The sequence below is a fragment of the Entelurus aequoreus genome, linkage group LG18 (assembly GCF_033978785.1).
Source record: "Entelurus aequoreus isolate RoL-2023_Sb linkage group LG18, RoL_Eaeq_v1.1, whole genome shotgun sequence".
Classification (NCBI taxonomy): Eukaryota; Metazoa; Chordata; class Actinopteri; order Syngnathiformes; family Syngnathidae; genus Entelurus; species Entelurus aequoreus.
In genome coordinates this window covers 11210107-11235444 of record NC_084748.1, presented here as the reverse complement: position 1 = coordinate 11235444, position 25338 = coordinate 11210107, and the positions used below count along the sequence as shown (strand labels likewise).

The following is a 25338-nucleotide window of genomic DNA, read 5'->3' as shown; positions in this document are numbered from 1 at the left end:
ATTACATATTGTCTACTGCCAACAGCCTGAACCTACACCATTGTTATTGCACTGGTATTACATTGTTATTACACATTGTCTACTGCCCACAGCCTGAACCTACACCATTGTTAAAACACTGTTAATACACATTGTTTACTGCCCACAGCCTGAACCTACATCATTGTTATTACACTGTTATTACATTGTTATTACAAATTGTCTACTACCCACAGCCTGAACCTACACCATTGTTATAACACTGTTATTACACATTGTCTACTACCCACAGCCTGAACCTACACCATTGTTATAACACTGTTATTACATTGTTATTACAAATTGTCTACTACCCAGAGCCTGAACCTACACCATTGTTAAAACACTGTTAATACACATTGTTTACTGCCCACTGCCTGAACCTACACCATTGTTATTACACTGTAATTACACATTGTCTACTACCCACAGCCTGAACCTCCACCATTGTTATGACACAGTTATTACACATTGTCTTCTACCCACAGCCTGGACCTACACCATTGTTATTACACTGTTATTACATTGTTATTACACATTGTCTACTACCCACAGCCTGAACCTACACCATTGTTATTACATTGTTATTACACATTGTCTACTGCCCACAGCCTGAACCTACACCATTGATATAACACTGTTATTACACATTGTCTACTACCCACAGCCTGAACCTACACCATTGTTATAACACTGTTATTACACATTGTCTACTACCCACAGCCTGAACCTACACCATTGTTATAACACTGTTATTACACATTGTCTTCTACCCACAGCCTGGACCTACACCATTGTTATTACACTGTTATTACATTGTTATTACACATTGTCTACTACCCACAGCCTGAACCTACACCATTGTTATTACATTGTTATTACACATTGTCTACTGCCCACAGCCTGAACCTACACCATTGATATAACACTGTTATTACACATTGTCTACTGCCCACAGCCTGAACCTACACCATTGTTATAACACTGTTATTACATTGTTATTACATTGTTTTTACACAGTGTCTACAGCCCACAGCCTGAACCTACACCATTGTTATTACACTGTTATTATATTGTTATTACATATTGTCTACTGCCAACAGCCTGAACCTACACCATTGTTATTGCACTGGTATTACATTGTTATTACACATTGTCTACTGCCCACAGCCTGAACCTACACCATTGTTAAAACACTGTTAATACACATTGTTTACTGCCCACAGCCTGAACCTACATCATTGTTATTACACTGTTATTACATTGTTATTACAAATTGTCTACTACCCACAGCCTGAACCTACACCATTGTTATAACACTGTTATTACACATTGTCTACTACCCACAGCCTGAACCTACACCATTGTTATAACACTGTTATTACATTGTTATTACAAATTGTCTACTACCCAGAGCCTGAACCTACACCATTGTTAAAACACTGTTAATACACATTGTTTACTGCCCACTGCCTGAACCTACACCATTGTTATTACACTGTAATTACACATTGTCTACTACCCACAGCCTGAACCTCCACCATTGTTATGACACAGTTATTACACATTGTCTTCTACCCACAGCCTGGACCTACACCATTGTTATTACACTGTTATTACATTGTTATTACACATTGTCTACTACCCACAGCCTGAACCTACACCATTGTTATTACATTGTTATTACACATTGTCTACTGCCCACAGCCTGAACCTACACCATTGATATAACACTGTTATTACACATTGTCTACTACCCACAGCCTGAACCTACACCATTGTTATAACACTGTTATTACACATTGTCTACTACCCACAGCCTGAACCTACACCATTGTTATTACACTGTTATTACACATTGTCTACTACCCACAGTCTGAACCTACACCATTGTTATTACATTGTTATTACACATTGTCTATTGCCCACAGCCTGAACCTACACCATTGTTATGACACTGTTATTACACATTGTCTACTACCCAGAGCCTGAACCTACACCATTGTTATTACACTGTTTTTACATTGTTGTTACACATTGTCTACTACCCGCAGCCTGAACCTACACCATTGTTATTACATTGTTATTACACATTGTCTACTGCCCACAGCCTGAACCTACACCATTGTTATAACACTGTTATTACACATTGTCTACTACCCACAGCCTGAACCTACACCATTGTGATAACACTGTTATTACACATTGTCTACTACCCACAGCCTGAACCTACACCATTGTTATAACACTGTTATTGCACATTGTCTACTACCCACAGCCTGAACCTACATCATTGTTATTACATTGTTATTACACATTGTCTACTACCCACAGCCTGAACCTACACCATTGTTATTACATTGTTATTACACATTGTCTACTGCCCACAGCCTGAACCTACACCATTGATATAACACTGTTATTACACATTGTCTACTACCCACAGCCTGAACCTACACCATTGTTATAACACTGTTATTACACATTGTCTACTACCCACAGCCTGAACCTACACCATTGTTATTACACTGTTATTACACATTGTCTACTACCCACAGTCTGAACCTACACCATTGTTATTACATTGTTATTACACATTGTCTATTGCCCACAGCCTGAACCTACACCATTGTTATGACACTGTTATTACACATTGTCTACTACCCAGAGCCTGAACCTACACCATTGTTATTACACTGTTATTACATTGTTATTACACATTGTCTACTACCCGCAGCCTGAACCTACACCATTGTTATTACATTGTTATTACACATTGTCTACTGCCCACAGCCTGAACCTACACCATTGTTATAACACTGTTATTACACATTGTCTACTACCCACAGCCTGAACCTACACCATTGTGATAACACTGTTATTACACATTGTCTACTACCCACAGCCTGAACCTACACCATTGTTATAACACTGTTATTGCACATTGTCTACTACCCACAGCCTGAACCTACACCATTGTTATTACATTGTTATTACACATTGTCTACTACCCACAGCCTGAACCTACACCATTGTTATTACATTGTTATTACACATTGTCTACTGCCCACAGCCTGAACCTACACCATTGATATAACACTGTTATTACACATTGTCTACTACCCACAGCCTGAACCTACACCATTGTTATAACACTGTTTTTACACATTGTCTACTACCCACAGCCTGAACCTACACCATTGTTATAACACTGTTATTACACATTGTCTACTACCCGCAGCCTGAACCTACACCATTGTTATAACACTGTTATTACACATTGTGTACTACCCACAGCCTGAACCTACACCATTGTTATAACACTGTTATTACACATTGTCTACTACCCACAGCCTGAACCTACACCATTGTTATTACACTGTTATTACACATTGTCTACTACCCAAAGCCTGAACCTACACCATTGTTATTACACTGTTATTACATTGTTATAACACATTGTCTACTATCCACAGCCTAAACCTACACCATTGTTATTACACTGTTATTACATTGTTATTACATTGTTTTTACACATTGTCTACAGCCCACAGCCTGAACCTACACCATTGTTATTACACTGTTACTACATTATTACACATTGTCTACTGCCAACAGCCTGAACCTACACCATTGTTATTACACTGGTATTACATTGTTATTACACATGGTCTACTGCCCACAGCCTGAACCTACACCATTGTTATTACACTGTTATTACATTATTATTACATTGTTATTACACATTGTCTACTGCCCACATCGTAATCCTACACCATTGTTATTACATTGTTATTACACATTGTCTACTGCCCACAGCCTGAACCTACACCATTGTTAAAACACTGTTAATACACATTGTCTATTGCCCACAGCCTGAACCTACACCATTGTTATTACACTGTTATTACATTGTTATTACACATTGTCTACTACCCACAGCCTGAACCTACACCATTGTTATACCACTGTTATTACACATTGTCTACTACCCACAGCCTGAACCTACACCACTGTTATTACACTGTTATTACACATTGTCTACTACCCACAGCCTGAACCTACACCATTGTTATTACACTGTTATTACATTGTTATAACACATTGTCTACTATCCACAGCCTAAACCTACACCATTGTTATTACACTGTTATTACATTGTTATTACATTGTTTTTACACATTGTCTACAGCCCACAGCCTGAACCTACACCATTGTTATTACACTGTTACTACATTGTTATTACACATTGTCTACTGCCAACAGCCTGAACCTACACCATTGTTATTACACTGGTATTACATTGTTATTACACATGGTCTACTGCCCACAGCCTGAACCTACACCATTGTTATTACACTGTTATTACATTATTATTACATTGTTATTACACATTGTCTACTGCCCACATCGTAATCCTACACCATTGTTATTACATTGTTATTACACATTGTCTATTGCCCACAGCCTGAACCTACACCATTGTTAAAACACTGTTAATACACATTGTCTATTGCCCACAGCCTGAACCTACACCATTGTTATTACACTGTTATTACATTGTTATTACACATTGTGTACTACCCACAGCCTGAACCTACACCATTGTTATACCACTGTTATTACACGTTGTCTACTACCCACAGCCTGAACCTCCACCATTGTTATAACACTGTTATTACACATTGTCTACTACCCACAGCCTGAACCTACACCATTGTTTTAACACTGTTATTACACATTGTCTACTACCCACAGCCTGAACCTACACCATTGTTATGACACAGTTATTACACATTGTCTACTACCCACAGCCTGAACCTACACCATTGTTATGACACAGTTATTACACATTGTCTTCTACCCACAGCCTGGACCTACACCATTGTTATTACACTGTTATTACATTGTTATTACACATTGTCTACTACCCACAGCCTGAACCTACACCATTGTTATTACATTGTTATTACACATTGTCTACTGCCCACAGCCTGAACCTACACCATTGATATAACACTGTTATTACACATTGTCTACTACCCACAGCCTGAACCTACACCATTGTTATAACACTGTTATTACACATTGTCTACTACCCACAGCCTGAACCTACACCATTGTTATTACACTGTTATTACACATTGTCTACTACCCACAGTCTGAACCTACACCATTGTTATTACATTGTTATTACACATTGTCTATTGCCCATAGCCTGAACCTACACCATTGTTATGACACTGTTATTACACATTGTCTACTACCCAGAGCCTGAACCTACACCATTGTTATTACACTGTTATTACATTGTTATTACACATTGTCTACTACCCGCAGCCTGAACCTACACCATTGTTATTACATTGTTATTACACATTGTCTACTGCCCACAGCCTGAACCTACACCATTGTTATAACACTGTTATTACACATTGTCTACTACCCACAGCCTGAACCTACACCATTGTGATAACACTGTTATTACACATTGTCTACTACCCACAGCCTGAACCTACACCATTGTTATAACACTGTTATTGCACATTGTCTACTACTCACAGCCTGAACCTACACCATTGTTATTACATTGTTATTACACATTGTCTACTACCCACAGCCTGAACCTACACCATTGTTATTACATTGTTATTACACATTGTCTACTGCCCACACCCTGAACCTACACCATTGTTATTACATTGTTATTACACATTGTCTACTGCCCACAGCCTGAACCTACACCATTGTTAGTACACTGTTATTACATTGTTATTACACATTGTCTACTGCCCACAGCCTGAACCTACACCATTGTTATAACACTGTTTTTACACATTGTCTACTACCCACAGCCTGAACCTACACCATTGTTATAACACTGTTATTACACATTGTCTACTACCCGCAGCCTGAACCTACACCATTGTTATAACACTGTTATTACACATTGTGTACTACCCACAGCCTGAACCTACACCATTGTTATAACACTGTTTTTACACATTGTCTACTACCCACAGCCTGAACCTACACCATTGTTATAACACTGTTATTACACATTGTCTACTACCCGCAGCCTGAACCTACACCATTGTTATAACACTGTTATTACACATTGTGTACTACCCGCAGCCTGAACCTACACCATTGTTATAACACTGTTATTACACATTGTGTACTACCCACAGCCTGAACCTACACCATTGTTATAACACTGTTATTACACATTGTCTACTACCCACAGCCTGAACCTACACCATTGTTATTACACTGTTATTACACATTGTCTACTACCCACAGCCTGAACCTACACCATTGTTATTACACTGTTATTACATTGTTATAACACATTGTCTACTATCCACAGCCTAAACCTACACCATTGTTATTACACTGTTATTACATTGTTATTACATTGTTTTTACACATTGTCTACAGCCCACAGCCTGAACCTACACCATTGTTATTACACTGTTACTACATTGTTATTACACATTGTCTACTGCCAACAGCCTGAACCTACACCATTGTTATTACACTGGTATTACATTGTTATTACACATGGTCTACTGCCCACAGCCTGAACCTACACCATTGTTATTACACTGTTATTACATTATTATTACATTGTTATTACACATTGTCTACTGCCCACATCGTAATCCTACACCATTGTTATTACATTGTTATTACACATTGTCTACTGCCCACAGCCTGAACCTACACCATTGTTAAAACACTGTTAATACACATTGTCTATTGCCCACAGCCTGAACCTGAACCATTGTTATTACACTGTTATTACATTGTTATTACACATTGTCTACTACCCACAGCCTGAACCTACACCATTGTTATACCACTGTTATTTTACATTGTCTACTACCCACAGCCTGAACCTACACCACTGTTATAACACTGTTATTACACATTGTCTACTACCCACAGCCTGAACCTACACCATTGTTTTAACACTGTTATTACACATTGTCTACTACCCACAGCCTGAACCTACACCATTGTTGTTATTACACATTGTCTACTACCCACAGCCTGAACCTACACCATTGTTATTACACTGTTATTACATTGTTATTACACATTGTCTACTACCCACAGCCTGAACCTACACCATTAATATTACACTGTTATTACACATTGTCTACTGCCCACAGCCTGAACCTACACCATTGTTATAACACTGTTATTACACATTGTCTACTACCCACAGCCTGAACCTACACCATTGTTATTACACTGTTATTACATTGTTAATACACATTGTCTACTGCCCACAGCCTGAACCTACACCATTGTTATTACACTGTTATTACACATTATCTACTACCCACAGCCTGGACCTACACCATTGTTATTACACTGTTATTACATTGTTATTACACATTGTCTACTGCCCACAGCCTGAACCTACACCATTGTTATGACACTGTTATTACACATTGTCTACTGCCCACAGCCTGAACATAGACCATTGTACAGTGTAATAACAATGTAATAACAGTGTAATAACAATCTAATAACAGTGTAATAACAATGTAATAACAGTGTAATAACAATGTAATAATAGTATAATAACAGTGTAATAACAATGTAATAACAGAATAATAACGGTGTAATAACAATATAAAAACAATGTAATAACAATATAATAACAGTATAATAACAGTGTAATAACAGTATAAAAACAGTGTAATAACAATGTATCAAAAGTAAAATAACAGTATAATAACAATGTAATAACAGTGTAATAACAATGTAATAACAGTGCAATAACAGTGTAATATCAGTGTAATAACAATGTAATAACAGTAAAATAATAGTGTAATAACAATATAATAACTGTGTAATAACAATGAAATAACAGTGTAATAACAGTTTAATAACAATGTAATAACAGTATAATAAAAGTGTAATAACAGTATAATAACAGTATAATAACAGTGTAATAACAATGTAATAACAGTAAAATAACAGTGTAATAACAATGTATTAACAGTGTAATAACAATGTAATAACAATGTAATAACAGTGTAATAATGTAATAACAATGTAAAAACAGTGTAATAACAGTATAATAACAGTGTAATAACAATGTAATAACAGTATAATAATGGTGTAATAAGGTAATAATAGTTTATCAACAATGTAATAACAAAGTAATAACAATGTAATAACAGTGTATTAACAGTGTAATAACAATGTAATAACAGTATAATAACAGTGTAATAACAATGTAATAACAGTTTAATAACAGTGTAATAACAATGTAATAACAGTATAATAATGGTGTAATAACAATGTAATAACGGTGTAATAACAGTGTAATAACAATGTAATAGTGTATTGACAGTGTAATAACAATGTAATAACAGTATAATAACAGTGTAATAACAATGTAATAACAGTATAATAATGGTGTAATAACAATGTAATAACGGTGTAATAACAGTGTAATAACAATGTAATAGTGTATTGACAGTGTAATAACAATGTAATGACCGTAAAATAACAGTGTAATAACAATGTAATAACAGTGTAATAACAATGTAATAAAAATGTAATAACAGTGTAATAACAATGTAATAACAGTGTAATAACAATCTAATAACAGTGTAATAACAATGTAATAACAGTGTAATAACAATGTAATAATAGTATAATAACAGTGTAATAACAATGTAATAACAGAATAATAACGGTGTAATAACAATATAAAAACAATGTAATAACAATATAATAACAGTGTAATAACAGTATAAAAACAGTGTAATAACAATGTATCAAAAGTAAAATAACAGTGTAATAACAATGTAATAACAGTGTAATAACAATGTAACAACAATGTAATAACAGTGCAATAACAGTGTAATATCAGTGTAATAACAATGTAATAACAGTAAAATAATAGTGTAATAACAATATAATAACTGTGTAATAACAATGAAATAACAGTGTAATAACAGTGTAATAACAATGTAATAACAGTATAATAAAAGTGTAATAACAGTATAATAACAGTATAATAACAGTGTAATAACAATGTAATAACAGTAAAATAACAGTGTAATAACAATGTATTAACAGTGTAATAACAATGTAATAACAATGTAATAACAGTGTAATAATGTAATAACAATGTAAAAACAGTGTAATAACAGTATAATAACAGTGTAATAACAATGTAATAACAGTATAATAATGGTGTAATAAGGTAATAATAGTTTATCAACAATGTAATAACAAAGTAATAACAATGTAATAACAGTGTATTAACAGTGTAATAACAATGTAATAACAGTATAATAACAGTGTAATAACAATGTAATAACAGTTTAATAACAGTGTAATAACAATGTAATAACAGTATAATAATGGTGTAATAACAATGTAATAACGGTGTAATAACAGTGTAATAACAATGTAATAGTGTATTGACAGTGTAATAACAATGTAATAACAGTATAATAACAGTGTAATAACAATGTAATAACAGTATAATAACAGTGTAATAACAATGTAATGACCGTAAAATAACAGTGTAATAACAATGTAATAACAGTGTAATAACAATGTAATAAAAATGTAATAACAGTGTAATAACATTGTAATAAAGTAATAACAGTGTAACAACAATGTAATAACAGTGTATTAAAAGTGTAATAACAATGTAATAACAGTATAATAACAGTGTAATAACAGTATAATAACAGTGTAATAACAATGTAATAACAGTATAATAATGGTGTAATAACAATTTAATAACAGTGTAATAAAAATGTAATAACAGAATAATAACAGTGTAATAACAATGTAATAACAGTATGAAAACAGTGTAATAACAATTTAATAACAGTATAATAACAGTGTAATAACAATGTAATAACAATATAATATCAGTGTAATAACAATATGATAACAGTATAATAACAGTTTAATAGCAATGTAATAACAGTGTAATAACAGTAGAATAACAGTGTAATAACAATGTAATATTAATGTAATAACAGTGTAGTAATGTGATAACAATGTAAAAACAGTGTAATAACAGTATTATAACAGTGTAATAACAGTATAATAACAGTGTAATAACAATGTAATAACAGTATAATAATGGTGTAATAACAATTTAATAACAGTGTAATAAAATGTAATAACAGAATAATAACAGTGTAATAACAATGTAATAACAGTATGAAAACAGTGTAATAACAATGTAATAACAGTTTAATAACAGTATAATAACAGTGTAATAACAATGTAATAACAATATAATATCAGTGTAATAACAATATAATAACAGTATAATAACAGTTTAATAGCAATGTAATAACAATGTAATAACAGTAGAATAACAGTGTAATAACAATGTAATATTAATGTAATAACAGTGTAGTAATGTGATAACAATGTAAAAACAGTGTAATAACAGTATTATAACAGTGTAATAACAGTAATAATAACAGTGTAATAACAATGTAATAACAGTATAATAATGGTGTAATAACAATTTAATAACAGTGTAATAACAATGTAATAACAGAATAGTAACAGTGTAATAACAATGTAATAACAGTTTAATAACAGTATAAAAACAGTTTAATAACAATGTAATAACAGTGTAATAACAATGTAATAACAGTGTAATAACAGTATAATAACAGTGTAATTACAATGTAATAACAGTAGAATAACAGTGTAATAACAATGTAATATTAATGTAATAACAGTGTAGTAATGTGATAAAAATGTAAAAAACAGTGTAATAACAATGTAATAACAGTGTAATAACAGTACAATATCAGTGTAATAATGTAATAACAGTGTAATAATAAAGTAATAACAGTGTAATAACAATGTAATAAATATGTAATAATAGTGTTATAACAATGGTGTAGGTTCAGGCTGTGGGCAGTAGACAATGTGTAATAACAGTGTAATAATGTAAGAACAGTGTAATAACAATTTAATAACAATGGTGTAGGTTCAGGCTGTGGGCAGTAGACAATGTGTAATAACAATATAATAACAGTGTAATAACAATGTAATAACAGTAAAATAACATTGTAATAACAATGTAATAACCGTGTAATAACAATGTAATAACACTGTAATAACAATGAAATAACCGTGTAATAACAATGTAATAACAGTATAATAACAGTGTAATAACAGTATAATAACAGTGTAATAACAATGTAATAACAGTGTAATAACAATGTAATAACGATGTAATAACAGTGTAATAATGTAATAACAATGTAATAACAGTGTAATAACAATTTAATAACAATGTAATAACAGTGTAATAACAATGTAACAACACTGTAATAACAATGAAATAACAGTGTAATAACAATGAAATAACAGTGTAATAACAGTGTAATGACAATGTAATAACAGTGTGATAACAGTGTAATAGCAATGTAATAACAGTATAATAACAGTGTAATAACAGTATAATAACAGTGTAATAACAGTGTAATAACAATGTGATAACAATGTAATAAAAATGTATTAACAATGTAATAACAGTGTAATAACAGTATAATATCAGTGTAATAACAATGTAATAATAGTACAATAACAGTGTAATAACAATGTAATAACAGTGTAATAACAGTATAATATCAGTGTAATAACAATGTAATAACAGTCTAATAACAGTATAATATCAGTGTAATAACAATGTAATAATAGTACAATAACAGTGTAATAACAGTGTAATAACAATGTAATAAGAGTGTAATAACAATGAAATAACAGTGTAATAACAGTATAATATCAGTGTAATAACAATGTAATAATAGTACAATAACAGTGTAATAACAGTGTAATAACAATGTAATAAGAGTGTAATAACAATGAAATAACAGTGTAATAACAGTGTAATAACAATGTAATACCAGTATAATAACAGTGTAATAACAATGTAAAAACGGTGTAATAACAATGTAATAACAGTGTAATAACAGTATAATAACAGTGTAATAATAGTATAATAACAGTGTAATAACAGTATAATAATGGTGTAATAACAATTTAATAACAGTGTAATAACAATGTATTAACAGTGTAATAATAACAGTAAAATAACAATGTAATAACAGTGTAATAACAGTGTAATAACAATGTAATAACAATGTAATAATGTAATAGTGTAAAAATAGTAAAATAACAGTGTAATAACAATGTAATAACAGTATGATAACAGTTTAATAGCAATGTAATAACAGTGTAATAACAATGTAATAACAGTATAATAGTGTCATAACAGTATAATAGTGTAATAACAATGTAGTAACAGTATAATAACAGTGTATTACAGTAAAATAACAGTGTACTAACAATAAAATAACAGTAAAATAAAAGTGTAATAACAATGTAATAACAGTAAAATAACAATGTAATAACAGTGTAATAACAGTGTAATAACAATGAAATAACAGTGTAATAACAGTATAATATCAGTGTAATAACAATTTAATAATAGTACAATAACAGGGTAATAACAATGTAATAAGAGTGTAATAACAGTATAATATCAGTGTAATAACAATGTAATAACAGTATAATATCAGTGTAATAACAATGTAATAACAGTAAAATAACAGTGTAATAACAATGTAATAACAGTGTAATAACAATGTAATAACAATGTAATAACAGTGTAATAACACTGTAATAACAATGTAATAAGAGTGTAATAAAAATGAAATAACAGTGTAATAACAGTGTAATAACAATGTAATAACAGTATAATAACAGTGTAATAATAATGTAGTAACAGTGTAATAACAATGCAATAACAGTGTAATAACAGTATAATAACAGTGTAATAATAGTATAATAACATTGTAATATCAGTGTAATAACAGTATAATAACATTGTAATAATAGTATAATAACGGTGTAACAACAATGTAATAACAGTATAATAACGGTGTAATAACAATATAATAACAGTGTAATAACAATGTAATAACAGTGTAATAATAGTATAATAACAGTGTAATAACAATGTAATAACAGTATAATAATGGTGTAATAACAATATAATAACAGTGTACTTACAATGTAATAACAATGTAATAACAGTGTAATAACAGTGTAATAACAGTAAAATAACAGTGTAATAACAATGTAATAACAAGATAATAATGGTGTAATAACAATATAATAACAGTGTAATAACAATGTAATAACAGTATAATAACGGTTTAATAACAATTTAATAACTGTAATATCAATGTAATAACAGTGTAATAACAATGTAATAACAGTGTAATAACAATGTAATAACAGTGTAATAACAATGTAATAACATTGTAATAACAGTAAAACAGTGTAATAACAGTAGAATAACAGTGTAATAACAATGTTATGTTAATGTAATAACAGTGTAGTAATATAATAACAATGTAAAGACAGTGTAATAACAATGTAATAACAGTGTAATAACAGTATAATCACAGTGTTATAACAGTATATTAACAGTGTAATAACAATGTAATAACAGTAAAATAAGAGTGTAATAACAGTGTAATAACAGTGTAATAACAATGTAATAAGAGTGTAATAACAATTAAATAACAGTGTAATAACAGTGTAATAGCAATGTAATAACAGTATAATAACAGTGTAATAACAATGTAATAACAGTGTAATAACAATGTAATAACCGTTTAATAACAGTATAAAACAGTGTAATAATAGTATAATAACAGTGTAATAACAGTGTAATAACAGTATAACAATGGTGTAATAACAATTTAATAACAGTGTAATAACAATGTTATATTAATGTAATAACAGTGTAGTAATATAATAACAATGTAAAGACAGTGTAATAACAATGTAATAACAGTGTAATAACAGTATAATCACAGTGTTATAACAGTATATTAACAGTGTAATAACAATGTAATAACAGTAAAATAAGAGTGTAATAACAGTGTAATAACAGTGTAATAACAATGTAATAAGAGTGTAATAACAATTAAATAACAGTGTAATAACAGTGTAATAGCAATGTAATAACAGTATAATAACAGTGTAATAACAATGTAATAACAGTGTAATAACAATGTAATAACCGTTTAATAACAGTATAAAAACAGTGTAATAATAGTATAATAACAGTGTAATAACAGTGTAATAACAGTATAACAATGGTGTAATAACAATTTAATAACAGTGTAATAACAATGTATTAACAGTGTAATAACAGTGTAATAATAATGTAATAACAGTAAAATAACAATGTAATAACAGTGTAATAACAATGTAATAACAGTGTAATAACAATGTAATAACAATGTAATAATGTAACAACAGTGTAATAACAGTGTAATAACAATGTAATAACAGTGTAATAACAGTATAATAACAGTGTAATAACAATGTAATAACAGTATAATAACAGTGTAATAACAATATAATGTCAGTGAAATAACAATGTAATAACAGTAAAATAACAGTGTAATAACAATGTATTAACAGTGTAATAACAATGTAATAACCATTTAATAACAATGTAATAATGTAATAACAATGTAATAACAGTGTAATAACAGTGTAATAACAATGTAAAAATAGTGTAAAAATAGTGTAATAACAGTGTAATAACAATGTAATAACAGTGTAAAAATAGTCTAATAACAGTGTAATAACAATGTAATAACAGTATAATAACAGTTTAATAGCAATGTAATAACAGTGTAATAACAATGTAATAGCAGTATAATAACAGTGTAATAACAGTATAATAGTGTAATAACAATGTAGTAACAGTATAATAGTGTAATAACAGTATAATAACAGTGTACTAACAATGTAATAACAGTAAAATAAAAGTGTAATAACAATGTAATAACAGTAAAATAACAATGTAATAACAGTGTAATAACAGTGTAATAACAATGAAATAACAGTGTAATAACAGTGTAATAACATTGTAATACCAGTATAATAACAGTTTAATAACAATGTAATAACAGTATAATAACAGTGTAATAACAGTATAATAACAGTGTAACAAAAATGTATTAACAGTAAAATAACAATGTAATAACAGTGTAGTAACAGTGTAATAACAATGTAATAACAGTAAAATAAAAGTGTAATAACAATGAAATAACAGTGTAATAACAGTGTAATAACATTGTAATACCAGTATAATAACAGTTTAATAACAATGTAATAACAGTATAATAACAGTGTAATAACAGTATAATAACAGTGTAACAAAAATGTATTAACAGTAAAATAACAATGTAATAACAGTATAATAACAGTGTACTAACAATGTAATAACAATAAAATAAAAGTGTAATAACAATGTAATAACAGTAAAATAACAATGTAATAACAGTGTAATAACAGTGTAATAACAATGAAATAACAGTGTAATAACAGTGTAATAACAATGTAATACCAGTATAATAACAGTGTAATAACAATGTAATAACAATGTAATAACAGTGTAATAATGCAATAATAATGTAAAAACAGTGTAATAACAGTATAATAACAGTGTAATAATAATAATGGATTAGATTTATATTGCGCTTTTCTATTGTTAGATACTCAAAGCGCTCACAGAGAAGTGGGAAGCCATTATTCATTCACACCTGGTGGTGGTAAGCTACATTTGTAGCCACAGCTGCCCTGGGGTAGACTGACGGAAGCGAGGCTGCCAGTTTGCGCCTACGGCCCCTCCGACCACCACCTACCATTCATTCATCATTCATTTCACCGGTGTGAGCGGCACCGGGGACAAAGGGTGAAGTGTCCTGCCCAAGGACACAACGGCAGCGATTTTTGGATGGTAAGAGGCGGGGAGCGAACCTGCAACCCTCAGGTTTCTGGCACGGTTGCTCTACCCACTACGCCACGCCGTCCCGTAATAACAATGTCCATCCATCCATCCATCTTCTTCCGCTTATCCGAGGTCGGGTCGCGGGGGCAGCAGCCTAAGCAGGGAAGCCCAGACTTCCCTCTCCCCAGCCACTTCGTCCAGCTCCTCCCGGGGGATCCCGAGGCGTTCCCAGGCCAGCCGGGAGACATAGCCTTCCCAACGTGTCCTGGGTCTTCCCCGTGGCCTCCTACCGGTCGGACGTGCCCTAAACACCTCCCTAGGGAGGCGTTCGGGTGGCATCCTGACCAGATGCCCGAACCACCTCATCTGGCTCCTCTCCATGTGGAGGAGCAGCGGCTTTACTTTGAGCTCCCCCCGGATGGCAGAGCTTCTCACCCTATCTCTAAGGGAGAGACCCGCCACCCGGCGGAGGAAACTCATTTCGGCCGCTTGTACCCGTGATCTTGTCCTTTCGGTCATAACCCAAAGCTCATGACCATAGGTGAGGATGGGAACAGCCTGAACCTACACCATTGTTATTACACTGTTATTACATTGTTATTACACTGTTATCACATTGTTATTACACTTTGTCTACTGCCCACAGCCTGAACCTACACCATTGTTATTACACTGTTATTACATTGTTATTACACTGTTATCACATTGTTATTACACTTTGTCTACTGCCCACAGCCTGAACCTACACCATTGTTATTACACTGTTATTATATCGTTATTACACATTGTCTACTGCCCACAGCCTGAACCTACACCATTATTATTACATTGTTATTACAGTTATCACACTGTTATTATACTTTGTCTACTGCCCACAGCCTGAACCTACACCAATGTTATTAGACTGTTATTAAATTGTTAATACACTGTTATTAACCTTTTTGTACATATACACATATAGACAAATTTGATGGCAAAACTTTTGTACCTATACCCCTATAGACAAATTTGAAGGCAAAACCTTTTTGTACCTATACACATATAGACAAATTTGAAGGCAAAACAGTTTTGAACCTATACACCTATAGACCCAATTTGAAGGCAAAACCTGTTTGTACATTTACACCTATAGACCAAATTGAAGGCAAAACCTGTTTGTACATATACACCTATAGACCAATTTGAAGGCAAAACCTGTTTGTACCTATACATCAATTTGAAGGCAAAACCTGTTTGTACCTATACACCTATAGACAATTTTGAAGACAAAACCTTTTTGTACCTATACACCTATAGACAAATTTAAAGGCAAAACCTGTTTGTACCTATACACCTATAGACAAATTTGAAGGCAAAACTTTTGTACCTATACACCTATAGACAAATTTGAAGGCAAAACCTTTTTTGTACCTATAAACCTATAAACAAATTTGAAGGCAAAACCTTTTTGTACCTATACACCTACAGACAAATTTGAAGGCAAAACCTTTTTGTACCTATACACCTATAGACAAATTTGAAGGCAAAACCTTTTTGTAGATATACACCTATAGGCAAATTTGAAGGCAAAACCTTTTTGTACCTATACACGTATAGACAAATTTGAAGGCAAAACCTTTTTGTACCGCCAAAACCTTTTTGTACATATACAGATATGGACACATTTGAAGGCAAAACCTTTTTGTACCTCAAAAACCTTTTTGTACTTCCAAAACCTTTGTACATATACAGCTATAGACAAATTTGAAGGCAAAACCTTTTTGTAGATATACACCTATACACAAATTTGAAGGCAAAACCTTTTTGTAACTCCAAAACCTTTTTGTACATATACACCTATAGACAATTTTGAAGGAACATTATTTTTGTACATATAAACTAATAGATAAATTTGAAGGCAAAACCTTTTTGTACCCATACACCTATAGACAAATTTGAAGGCAAAACCTTTTTGTACCTATACACCTATAGACAAATTTGAAGGCAAAACCTTTTTGTACCTATACACATATAGACAAATTTGAAGGAAAAACAGTTTCGTACCTATACACATATAGACCAAATTTGAAGGCAAAACCTGTTTGTACATTTACACCTATATACCAAATTGAAGGCAAAACCTGTTTGTACCTATACACCAATTTGAAGGCAAAACCTTTTTGTACATTTACACCTATAGACCAAATTGAAGGCAAAACCTGTTTGTACCTATACACCTATAGACCAATTTGAAGGCAAAACCTGTTTGTACCTATACACCTATAGACCAATTTGAAGAAAAAACCTGTTTGTACCTATACACCTATAGACCAATTTGAAGGCAAAACCTTTTATTACCTATACACCTATAGACCAATTTGAAGGCACAACCTTTTTGTACCTATACACCTATAGACCATTTTGAAAGCAAAACCTTTTTGTACCTATACACCTATAGACAATTTTGAAGGCAAAACCTTTTTGTACCTATACACCTATAGACAAATTTGAAGGCTAAACCTTTTTTGTACCTATACACCTATAGACAAATTTGAAGGCTAAACCTTTTTTGTACCTATATGCCTATAGACAAATTTTGAAGGCAAAACCTTTTTGTACCTATACACCTATAGACCATTTTGAAGGCAAAACCTTTTTGTACCTATACACATATAGACAATTTTGAAGGCTAAACCTTTTTGTACCTATACACATATAGACAATTTTGAAGGCTAAACCTTTTTGTACCTATACACCTAAAGACAATTTTGAAGGCAAAACCTTTTTGTACCTATACACCTATAGACAATTTTGAAGGCAAAACCTTTTTGTACCTATACACCTATAGACAAATATAAGGCTAAACCTTTTTTGTACCTATACACCTATAGACAAATTTGAAGGCTAAACCTTTTTTGTACCAATACACCTATAGACAAATTTGAAGGCAAAACCTTTTTGTACTTATACACCTATAGACAAATTTGAAGGCAAAACAGTTTTGTACCTATACACCTATAGACCAAATTTGAAGGCAAAACCTGTTTGTACATTTACACCTATAGACCAAATTGAAGGCAAAACCTGTTTGTACATTTACACCTATAGACCAAATTGAAGGCAAAACCTGTTTGTACCTATACACCAATTTGAAGGCAAAACATTTTTGTACCTATACACCTATAGACAATTTTGAAGGCAAAACCTTTTTGTACCTATACACCTAAAGACAATTTTGAAGGCAAAACCTTTTTGTACCTATACACTTATAGACAAATTTGAAGGCAAAACATTTTTGTACCTATACACCTATAGACAAATTTGAAGGCAAAACCTTTTTGTACCTATTAACCCATAAACAAATTTGAAGGCAAAACAGTTTTGTACCTATTGACAAATTTGAAGGCAAAACAGTTTTGTACCAATACCCCTATAGACAAATTTGAAGGCAAAACCTTTTTGTACTTATACACCTATAGACAAATTTGAAGGCAAAACAGTTTTGTACCTATACACCTATAGACCAAATTTGAAGGCAAAACCTGTTTGTACATTTACACCTATAGACCAAATTGAAGGCAAAACCTGTTTGTACATTTACACCTATAGACCAAATTGAAGGCAAAACCTGTTTGTACCTATACACCAATTTGAAGGCAAAACATTTTTGTACCTATACACCTATAGACAATTTTGAAGGCAAAACCTTTTTGTACCTATACACCTAAAGACAATTTTGAAGGCAAAACCTTTTTGTACCTATACACCTATAGACAAATTTGAAGGCTAAACCTTTTTTATACCTATACACCTATTGACAAATTTGAAGGCTAAACCTTTTTGTACCTATACACGGAAAAATTTGAAGGCAAAACCTTTTTTGTACCTATACACCTATTGACAAATTTGAAGGATAAACCTTTTTGTACCTATACACCTATAGACAAATTTGAAGGCTAAACCTGTTTGTACCTATACACAGACAATTTTGAAGGCAAAACCTTTTTGTACCTTTACACCTATAGACAAATTTGAAGGCAAAACTTTTGTAACTATAGACACATTTTCAAGGCAAAACCTTTGTACCTATAGACAAATTTGAAGGCAAAACCTTTTTTTTACCCATACACCTATAGACAAATTTGAAGGCAAAACCTTTTGTACCTGTACACTGTTAGACACATTTGAAGGCAAAACCTTTTTTTTTTACCTCCAAAACCTTTTTGTACCTAGATCACTATAGACAAATTTGAAGGCAAAACCTTTTTGTACCTATACACCTATAGACAAATTTGAAGGCAAAACCTTTTTTACCTTTTACGTGGCCCTTCACAATCATTCAATGTGGCCCTTCACAGCATTTATGTGGCCCTCCACATCATTCAATGTGGTCCTTCACAACATTTATGTGGCCCTCCACATCATTCAATGTGGTCCTTCACAACATTTATGTGGCCCTCCACATCATTCAAAGTGGCCCTTTACAGCATTTATGTGGCCCTCCACATCATTCAATGTGGCCCTTCACAGCATTTATGTGGCCCTCCACATCATTCAGTGTGGCCCTTCACAGCATTTATGTGGCCCTCCTTATCATTCAATGTGGTCCTTTACAGCATTTATGTGGCCCACCACATCATTCAATGTGGTCCTTTACAGCATTTATGTGGCCCTTCACATCATTCAATGTGGTCCTTCACAGCATTAAGTGGTCCTCCACGTAATTCAATGTGGTCCTCCACAACATTTATGTGGCCCTCCACATCATTCAAGAGGCCCTTCACAGCATTTATGTGGCCCTCCACATCATTCAATGTGGCCCTTCACAACATTTATGTGGCCCTCCACATCATTCCATGTGGCCCTTCAGAGCATTTATGTGGCCAGCCTTATCATTCAATGTGGTTCTTCACAGCATTTATGTGGCCCTCCACATCATTCAATGTGGTCCTCCACAACATTTATGTGGCCCTCCACGTAATTCAATGTGGTCCTCCACAACATTTATGTGGCCCTCCACATCATTCAATGTGGCCCTTCACAGCATTTATGTGGCCCTCCACATCATTCAATGTGGCCCTTCACAACATTTATGTGGCCCTCCACATCATTCCATGTGGCCCTTCAGAGCATTTATGTGGCCAGCCTTATCATTCAATGTGGTTCTTCACAGCATTTATGTGGCCCTCCACATCATTCAAAGCGGCCCTTTACAACTTTACTTTAAATTCCTAAATTTCTGGGAAATTCCCATTCAAATGAATGGACGTAATCATAGTTATAGAATGCCCCAAATTCTCAAAATTATTTTACCCGATTCTGACCTTTCAACCATCAACCCACTCGACTCCTCTGATATATCGAACGCAAAACATGTTTCCCTTTCCTAAAATTCCCGGTTTTCCTGGAATTTGCAGGAATTTTCTCCCAATTGACACTGATCGGGAAATATACAAACCTCTCCATATCCCACATTTCTCACCCGATTAGAACCGTTCCAACAGCCACACACTCATGCCTCCCAGTTCCGGAAATTTCCTGATTACCCGGAATTACCAGGAATTTCCCTCCATTGAAAATGAATGGGCAATGTACAAACCTCTCCATATCCCACATTTCTCAATCGATTAGAACCGTTCCAACATCCACACACTCCACTCACCGTGGACATTCAAGCAAGCATGATTCCCGGTTCCGGAAATTTCCTGATTACCCGGAATTACCAGGAATTACACGCTGATACACGCGTATCAGCGGCTCGTGCACATAGGGCACTCACACACATTTCCTACCGGAATTGCAAAATCGCCTTATTTTTTTTAGCTATTTTTTGTGCAGGTATTTTTTTATAGACAAATATGTATTTTTTCTGAGGAATAATTACTTTGATATGCAATTTTGTATAACTGACAAAACTTAGTGTATGTCCGAAATGTATTTTCCAAAAAAATACTTTAATATGATTGGAGTAGTTTTTTTAATGTTAATATTTTAACTAGTATCATTAAAAATAAAAATAATAACACAAAAAACTATTGTATTTGTGTTGACCATCACTTGGTATATCTTTTGAAACATATGTATATATTAGTGTACTTTCTTTGTTATTATTGTTTTACAGTTATTTAAATTGAGACTTCTCATAACGATGAAGAAGATGATGACTCAAGGATTCGTGAACTTTATTGTCATTGAGATAATACAAGATTTAGAACCCAAAGTCTCAGATTTAGCCCAATGAGTGCCACAAGAACAATAGTACGTACATAATAATGTAAACACAATAGGATATTAATAGAGTAGGTTCTAAATAGAATTGAATAAATGGAATAATGTGTGCCCCTGGAGTGCACAATAAGCAAATAAAATCCCAGTTGAGCACAGGTGGTTGTGATGATGAAGCCCAGGAAAATATCTCCCAGGAGGAAACACGGCAGGCTTTGTGAGGTTTCTGATGACAAAAAATGGAACATTCCGTGACGTTCTCAAACAGGCGTACCTCATAAAATGTCTATAAGGACTTAAAATCTTTGGTATTCTAGTTGGACTCGTTCCTGAGAGTCGACGTCAACGCAGCTCTTTGTCGATGTTGTCCTCTTCTTGCTAATCTGAAACATTCAACGTCTAGTTAGTGAAACAACAAAAATAGACAGGCTTTGCTACGCATCTTAAAATAAAGCCTTTAGTCAGCAGATTTGAACCTTTCATCACATTTTGCTCCCAAAATAAATCCATCCAAATTTGATCAAACTACAGTACAATTTTCAATTTCAATTTTAACCATAACCATAACCATAACCATAACCAAATGGACTGTGATTGTGAAAGTGATTGACGCGGAGGTGTCACTCTGTTTGCAATGCAGAGCTCCTCCTTCATGCACACAACATGGAATAAACAAAGTCATAGTTGGGGCGGGACTGGTCTCTAAAGACAATGATTTTTTTCAACACCTCAAAACTTTTTTTTGTCCTGTCCAGCTTCTCAGGCAAATCATTGATGTATCGGGCGGTACAAATTTACGTTACAAAAGAGAAGTGTGGGATACTTCTCTTGTTGCCTTATTTGTATTTGACTTTATTAAATGTATTTATATTATCATTTGGTGCAGCCGGGCCGGAGCAGGGGGGCATAGAAAAGAGACAAAAAGGAAGACAGAGGGCGAAATTGTGGGGACAAGAGGGGGATTAGACAGAGAGACAAAAACAACAACAGCAAACACAACAACAACAACAATAGAGCAACATCAGCAGATACGATACGTACAAATATGATGGTAAACGTGATAGCAAAGAAGCAGTTAGTGAAATAAATATTAATAATACAGAAATGACAATGAGCATTATTACACTACAAATGGATCAATACAAATACCAATAGAAATAGCACTATTGATAATGAACAATACCAATAATTTACGTCTATTATCAACAATACAGTTGTTCAAATGCAACAAAACATATACGTAATGATAACTAGAGATACAAAGGAATGCAGAAAAATGGAGGGGAAGAAAGAGAAGCAACCTACATTAACCTTGTGCATTGTTATAGTAACAATAGGTTAAGCTTTGTCAGTGTGCTGTGTGTTACCCAGTTTACCCTATAGCGGGGGTGTCCAAACTTTTTCCACTGAGGGCCGCACACGGAAAAATTCAAACATGTGGGGGTCATTTTGATATTTTTCATTTTCAAACCATAACAAAATATATGGATTTTTTAAATTTATTTTACCTTTAGGGGTCCCGGGGACCATAAAGGGTCTCAGTTTCAAACCATAACAAAATATATGGATTTTTTAATTTATTTTACCTTTAGGGCTCCCGGGGACCGTAAAGGGTCTCAGTCATTAAAATGTTAAAAATAAGTCAGATTATTATTATTATTTTTAATTATTTAACGCTTACAGTAAATCTCTATATCAACTTCATGTTGATATAAAGTAATACAAATTTAAAAAAAATGTTTTATAGCTTTTCTGTCAAAATCAACTTAGTTTTTTTTTATAGTAAAACTGAAATATGCAGTATTTGGTCATTAGAGCCCTAAAAGATCAATAATGCAGGACACCATTGATTTTAATTATTTCATATTTTTGAGTAATCACAGTGAAAAGATAAATAAAAAATCACTAAATATATTTGGAATCCAAAAGGTGCCCCACTCATAAAGTGACACATTTTTATTAGGTTTTTCTTTTACTTTCAACACTTAAGTTACGAGATCAACCTCAGATATATCTGTCCATTTTATGCTGGAACTATTATTTTGTTTGTTTTATGCGCTTTTGTCAAAGAAAACTTTGATGTTTTTATATGGCTACTACACAATATATGCAATATTTACCACATCAAACATTTTAAAGTGAAATATTTGAAGTAATTGGAGCCCTGAAAATAATTCATTATAACATGGATTTTTTGTCATTATTATTATTTTTTGAGCAATGGCAAAAAAAGAAAAATAAAGAAAGACAAAAGAAGAAAAAAAACAGCCTGCATGGCAGCTTTTGTGTCAACATTGCAACTTTTTCTTCGTTAGATTTCACCTCAGTCCACTTTTTTTAATGTTCTTTTTTATTTTTACAATAGTATTTCCAGAATGTGTGGCGGGCCGGTAAACGATTAGCTGCGGGCCGCAAATGGCCCCCGGGCCGCACTTTGGACACCCCTGCCATATATGTATGTTTGTACAGTGAATTTATATGTACATTTATATATATATGTATGTTTGTACAGTGAATGTATATGTACATGTATGTGTATATGTATGTTTGTACATTGAATGTATATGTACATGTATGTGTATATGTATGTTTGTACAGTGAATGTATATGCACAGTATGTATATATGTATGTTTGTACAGTGAATTTATATGTACATTTATATATATATATGTATGTTTGTACAGTGAATGTATATGCACAGTATGTATATATGTATGTTTGTACAGTGAATTTATATGTACATTTAATATATATATGTATGTTTGTACAGTGAATGTATATGTACATGTATGTGTATATGTATGTTTGTACATTGAATGTATATGTACATGTATGTGTATATGTATGTTTGTACAGTACAACTTAGCATTGTTTTAATAAACTCCCTTTTTAGCACAACTATGAGGCAATGACGTCATGTAGCGACTTCTCGCGACTTTTACAACAGCCAATAGCAACGTTCCTTACTGAGGAGGTGTCGACACTGTTGCGCACCAGACGTCCTTGAAGCACCGCCTCTCCATTCTCACCAGTGTGGAGCCAAATTCAAGTGAGTAAGGTTGATATTCTAATGCTCGCATTCTTGTTTAATTCATTTTTTTCCCTCACTAAGCAGGGTTTACAGTTAGGTTGACGTTGATTATGAACTTGTTGAAACATGTACTGTCGAGTGACATCGTCTATTTCCCGGTTTTATGCTAGCAGTGCGAAGCAATGTTTATGTTTTTATTCAGGTAACTTTCACCCATATAACTAACTAATTTTGTATTTCTTG

General features: G+C 32.6%; 2 protein-coding genes across 6 annotated transcripts in view; one reads left to right on the top strand and one right to left on the bottom strand.

The window, feature by feature from the left end:
• Window positions 1-25338, bottom strand: part of LOC133633788 (ras-related C3 botulinum toxin substrate 2-like) — an 84632-nt gene that overhangs the window by 42029 nt on the left and 17265 nt on the right. The window contains exon 7 of one of the 2 annotated variants that reach the window (XM_062026486.1): window positions 22016-22446. The exons of the other annotated variant lie outside the window; for it this stretch is intronic. The gene's annotated coding sequence lies outside the window, so the exon portion shown is untranslated. Of the gene's footprint in view, window positions 1-22015; window positions 22447-25338 lie in introns of those variants that run through there. 2 annotated transcript variants of the gene reach the window in all.
• The window catches only part of LOC133633786 (cytohesin-4-like), a 78612-nt gene continuing 78222 nt past the window's right edge, over window positions 24949-25338 (top strand). For 3 of the 4 annotated variants that reach the window (XM_062026482.1, XM_062026481.1, XM_062026480.1), the window contains exon 1: window positions 24958-25113. The gene's annotated coding sequence lies outside the window, so the exon portion shown is untranslated. Of the gene's footprint in view, window positions 25114-25338 lie in introns of all 4 variants that reach the window. The other variant, XM_062026479.1, reaches the window with a different exon arrangement.